A 6,149-nucleotide genomic window follows, 5' to 3' on the forward strand; every position below is an offset into this window, starting at 1 on the left:
TGGGTCTAGATGACCCCAGCTAGATGCATATCCAACCTCCTCTTGAAGACCCCCAGGGTAGGGGAGAGCACCACCTCCCTTGGGAGCCCATTCCAGACCTTGGCCACTCTAACTGTGAAGAAATTCTTCCTAATGTCCAGTATAAATCTGCTTTCTGCTGGCTTGTGGCCATTATTTCTTGTAACCCCCGGGGGCGCCTTGGTGAATAAAACCTCACCAATTCCCTTCTGTGCCCCCGTGATGAACTTATGTTAGAGTCCAAGATGCAGGGTGATTGTTTGGGTATTTTTTTATTTACTAAGCTTTGATTTGGAAAAAAAAAAGGATGAGTTGCTCCTGGCATGATGTCTCTGCACATATCGGCAGGTTTCACAAGGCACAGGTGGCTTCTTCCTAGAGCACATCCATTCTCCACCCATCTACAACCCCTCCTTTTCAGCATGCACACTCACCCATACACAAACCCATACCTCCAGTGCAGCGGCTCAATACTGGCAAGAAAGTCTTTTTATTTCTCAGGGGAATAGCCACTTCACATCCTTTATTTCTCCAGAGCCTCCAGGGGAATAAAGAGCAGAATAGAACCGAACATCATTAGTGCCTGGGTCTAAGGCCTTACCCACCCTTTGGTCTTTGCTTCTACAGACACCAGAAACCAGGTTAGTGTTAGACTATCCCAGCTGGCTACCCATGGAATTGTTGTACTAAAAGCTCATGACCTCCCCACCACCCTTGCTTACCTCCCTGGCAGAAGAGCCTGCTGTGCTGGGCTGGTTCAACAGGTACAGTCCCTGTTTGTTCTTTTACTGGTCTTTCTGCACCCTAAGTCTCAGCCCAATCTGATTCAAAGCAGGTGCTGCTGCAGCCACCCACTTGTTAGTGTTACCCTTAGTTGCCAGGCTGTCTGTACCAGCCAGCTTCCTGCTGGGAATTTTTATTGTTCCATTGTTCTGTGATAAAGCTAACAAACTGGGATCTCCCTTTGTTCCTCATTATCACTTGCTTCCAATATTGTTTTTTTAAAAATCCCATCAACGCTCTGCTAGCTCATTAGGATTCTGGCAATATTGGCCTGAGGCCTGACAAAATGTGCTGCAGGGTACCTTTTTGTTTTGAGAGATTTCAGGCATTACCTTAGAGCCCCCCAAATCAGCAGGTGCCAGCACTGGCTAAAGCGTATCATTCATGCCTGTTTGTCCATGAGATTTTTCAAGAGGATTTCTTCCCCAGAATGTTTTCCCTTTTCCCAGCTTCCTCCCTGCTTGCTGATTCCTCTCTGCCCATCACACTCCTTCATCTTTTGGGACCAGATAACTGGAGTGACCTGTCCTTGCTAACATATGAGAGGAATCACTTCTCCTCCCAAGGCTGAGTGCACCCACTTTGCAGCATCCTCCATGTCCTCTGGCCCAGGAGTCTGGGCTTATTTGCATTCTGACTCCACTTCTCCCACCAGCTCATTGGGCTGGCTCTCTCTGGTCATTCTCCATGTTCGCTGGTATCTCTGTAATTTGGCCATCTGGGCTCTGTAGGGCAGAGGCTTTCTTTAGGGTGGGTGAGGTTTTTGGTGGAGTGGGAGGGTCTCAGTTGGAAGGCAGGATGTGGCCCCATGTCTTCCCTGATGGTTTTGGTGAAATTTGATTCAGATTTGATTCTGGATCAATAGCTGGTGTTGCAATCCCTGTTTTAGTTCTTAGGCACCTTTGAAAATCAGAGATATAGGATAGAAACAAACCTCGTGTGATTTGGGATCCAGGAGATAGCTACATAGCCCATTGCAAAGTTTCTTCCTGAGAGGGCAACTGGATGTGGCAGATGTGAACCAAAGTTGGATGACCTGAAGTCATTTGTTGCTGCTGTTTCATGACAGGCTTTGTGTTCAATCCCTATAGCAAACCAAAGGCTGGAGTGGGGTGCCAGTGCACAGTGCCAGAGAAATTGTACTGAAGTCCTCCCTCCACAATTTGCAAGCATATGTTGCACCTATGTGTCTTCAGGCATCTCTTCCAAAGTGAGTTCTGGATCTCTTATCCCTAGAGGCTTTTAACACAAGCTGGAAAAATTACTAGGGAATTTCTCATGGATTAGATGGCATCTCTACAGACCTTTGGTCTAAGAATATATATTCCAACATCAGGGCTAAGTACAGACAATCAAAAAGCCTGAGGCTGAATCAATTTAGTCTTTGCAGGTTAGTCTAAGTTGCAGAGATTCAATTGAGAAACAACTGGACAGCCATTCACTTTTGATTCAGGAAATGCAGCCACATACCTGGAGTAGCTTAGGCCAGAAGCTGGGGAGTGCTAAAACACGGCTCTCTGACATGTAGCTAGCATGGGCTGTGTGTTCGTTTCCTCTTCCTGCTGCCCTTGAGGTCTCTGGGATTTGCAGTCCAGAATCACAGCAGCAGGACTCTGCAGGGTTGCTCATCACTTCTTATTCCTGCTTCCAGGTGCCTCTAGGATTTGTAGTCCACAGTCGCAGCCATCAGTAAGTTTTTAGCAGGGCAGGGCAGCTCTGTACTCAGGGGAAGGGAAGTTTAACCCCCCTCCCTGGCCCAGACCCCAGCTGGGGTTTGCCAGGGGTGGGGGCAGTCCATGCCCTCTCCTGCCCCCACCCCTTCTCTGCTGGAGTAGACAGCTTAGCCCAGGGCTGCAAAGCATGCTGGGATGCCGGGGGGCTGTGATTTAACTTGAACCAGGAAGGGGTCTGGAGCAGAAGTTTCATAAACTGGTTTGACCCAAGTCAGTTAAGTCTGATGCTACATTCAACCAGGTTTATTTTAAACCAGTTTCAGCCATTCTGAAACCAGTATATGTGCACTGAACTTCTGTTCTGTTACAGGTCTAAGCCAGTTTCTGATCACTTGAACTGGTTTATGTGTAGCTTCTGTCCCTGGTGCAATAAACATGGCTCCAGGTTAAAGCTACTTAGCGCAGGTTATGTCAGAGCTTCTTGTGCAGCATATGCCAGACAAAAGAGCAAGAGAGGGATGGAGACCCCCATCCAGCATTCTCACATGCATTGCACTCACTTAACCGTGTCTAGATTTTCTGCCAGAAATAGGAAACATTTTAGTAAGTGTTCTACATTATTTAGCATTATTTCTTTGGGGAGATTAAAATTGCTTTGTGTAAACTGTCGCTCTGTGCCACACACACCTGACAATGACAGAGGAGTCTGTTTTACAGAAGGCTCATTAAAAATAAAAACACTATGTTCATTTCAGCAGCTTAAATTACTTAAGTCAGTGTAATGGGATAAATATTTGATGCTGAAGTTTATTAAATTTCCATCAATATTATGTTGTTGCTAAATATGTTGTGGGCTCTTTAAAGCCAGCTTAGTGGTCTCTGTAGGGAGATTCCTGGAAGCCCATCTCAAGGTCCTCCATGGATCATTTTTGGGCTGGTAATGAACAGCGCTCTTCCTGTTACCATGGGTAGGTACTATAAGATCCTTTCTGAGGCCATCGGACCACATTTGATTGCAGATAACAACCCAGAAATCATATGAGCCCAGTTTACCATGGTTGTAAATCATGGGAAGTTATTGAATCAGATCCTCTGCTGGTATGAACTGTCACTCTCATATTATCTCTGAGCACTAGATAATTAGAAATCCTATGGAAACAGGATGGGATGTCCTGTAGCAGCAGTGTAGTGGCAGGCTGAGGTTGGGAAGTATGCATTTGGAGGAGGCTGATTTTTTTTTTTTACTAACAGCCTGCATGGATTCTTTCAGTGCCACCCTGCTGGGCTTCCCCATCTCCTGAGCAAGAGGTAACTCCTCCTGAGCAGGAGGCTAACTTACAGGGGAACCCAGAGGAAGCTTAGGTGAGTACCGCTTGGTATGCTTGGTGCAATACATGGACAATACATGGCATTTACTGAAAGTTCCTGGGGCATGCTGTCTGCGAGACAGAGTACTGAGCAAATAGCCTTTTCCCCTGGGAAGGTGACTCTGGGAATGAAACAGCTCTCAAGAGACCTCCTGTGACTGATGCCCAGAGTGGGGTGGATGGGTTCTGCATCAGCCTTCAGTCATGAGAAGGGACCCTGCGATGTGGGGTCTTTGTGAAGGGAGCAGATAAGAAAAGAAGGGGAAATCCCAGATGGTTCCTTCTGTGCTTAGGCACTAGGATGTCTGTGCTTTGCTTATTCAATTAAAATAGTGTACTTAAAAGTGCAAAGAGACTTCAAATTCGGCAGTCTGGAGGGCCACCCCACAGGGTGCACAGCACATTAGCTCTCTGAGTTGAATCACAGCTAAGACCAGGTGAACAGTCAGTGACAAGGCATGTTTCAGCATGGGATCTGAGGCAAAAACTGAGCTCCAGCTGCTAGGATTTAAAAAAAAATCAGAACAACAGACAAACCATTTCCTGAGCAGAAAAGGACATCAAAATTCTGGCACAATGAGGGCACTGTTTAGCTAAGATCCAACACTGAATAATGAAAGGCCTTATTCTACCTGTAGCTACTCCTCAGCTAATTCCTTCAGAACATACTACTGACAAAGGAATTAGTCCTGCAGCCCATAAATCTCATTACCTCCACCAGCACCACCAACTAGCCCCAAATGTCACCAGATCATGAAATGTCCTCCCCTGCACCCCGCAAAAAAAGAGACTGACTCAAGAATCACAGGGCTTTAGAATAATGCATTAGGGTGTTTTTTTAATTTGCCTGTTGATTTTGAAGCCTTGGGGATACTTCTTCCAGATTTTCCCTTTACAGCCACAAGGAATAGAAATTTTCTGAAAGCAGTCCCAACTAACTCAGGACTATGGGGGCTGCAGCCTTCAGAAGAGTATTAAAGTACCATGAGACTTGCAGCTCAACTGCAAGAATGGGCAACCCCACTACAGCACTACTCCATCAGGCTGGCTGCTTTTAAATACTTTCATCAGACTAGATTGGGTGACCAGCCCAGACAAAGGGCGTGTCTACATGTACATTAACACACTTTAGTTAATGCACTTTAAATCTAGTACCTCCAGTGTGAGGTATTAGGAAAATGTGCATTAGCCTGTCTTAATGTGCATTAAGTAAAGAGCACAGTTTTGTTCAGCGATACTTTAATGCTCATTGAAATAGGTTAATACACATTAAAGTGCATGTGTAGACATGCCAGAATGTTCCAGGAGGAGGCCCTTAGTTTGTGTTGATCACAGTTGTTATTGAGTAACATTAGCAATAAGCAATATGGAAATTTAACAGGAGCAGAAAGTAGAAGGTTGCCTAACTAGATTCTGCGTTAGTATAAAAGGACTTCTCAAGAGGTCTTTCTATTGCTCTGGGACAAGCTGTGTATGAACCCACAGCATTTGCCATTGCATTGAAACCATTGAAACAAGTAAACAAAAAATCCCAAAGCAAGCAACCCAACCCTTGTTTGAAACCTAATACCAACATGAAGTGCTTCCATTAATAGAAACCAAGTCTTCATCTGCAGTGGACTGTAACCCAAACACAACCTCTCTGTACCAGTAATAGAAAGTGAGAAAGACAAGTCCTAGCTCATCCCTTCCAACCTCAGCAAGATGCAACAACTCCAACTGGGAGCAAAAGTGGGGAAAGGTCTGTGAACTAGTGCTGAATTTAGAGTTGCCTTAAAAAATTCATTAATACTATATTCCAAGCTGTCGATAGTGAGGTTTGTCGAATGAAAGTACCAAGGTGCATCCATAGCAGGAGCGTGAGGGGGAGTGCCTCTGTGAGGGGCTGGTGGTCGTGAATCTTTTTATGTGTTTCCCAGCAAAACTCTAAGGGCGCGTCCAGATGAGCACGCACGTGCCTCTTGCCCCGCTTCAACCCCTTTGAGGCGGGGCAACAGACATGTGTGGGAACGAAAAAACGATATCCAGGGGTCTAAAAAAATCGAAGTTTAAAAAAGCAGAGCAGGGCACAGTCCAGGACCTGAGGCAACCAGAGGCAACTGGAGGCTGGGTCCTCTATGGAGACACTTTGGCTGCCTGAGTGTCTCTATTGTTGGCCCCTTGCCCTGGTGCTGAAACACCGGCCAGCCAGGCTACATGTTTCAGCACCAGGGCTCTGGTGCTGGTGAGTAATGGGTCAGAGGGGCTGGAGGAGGGGGGAGGGGACCATGGGGAGACCTCTGATGGCCCCGCCCACTCCCCCAGCCCC

Source organism: Alligator sinensis, unplaced genomic scaffold, assembly GCF_000455745.1.
Source record: "Alligator sinensis unplaced genomic scaffold, ASM45574v1 scaffold366_1, whole genome shotgun sequence".
Lineage (NCBI taxonomy): Eukaryota > Metazoa > Chordata > Crocodylia > Alligatoridae > Alligator > Alligator sinensis.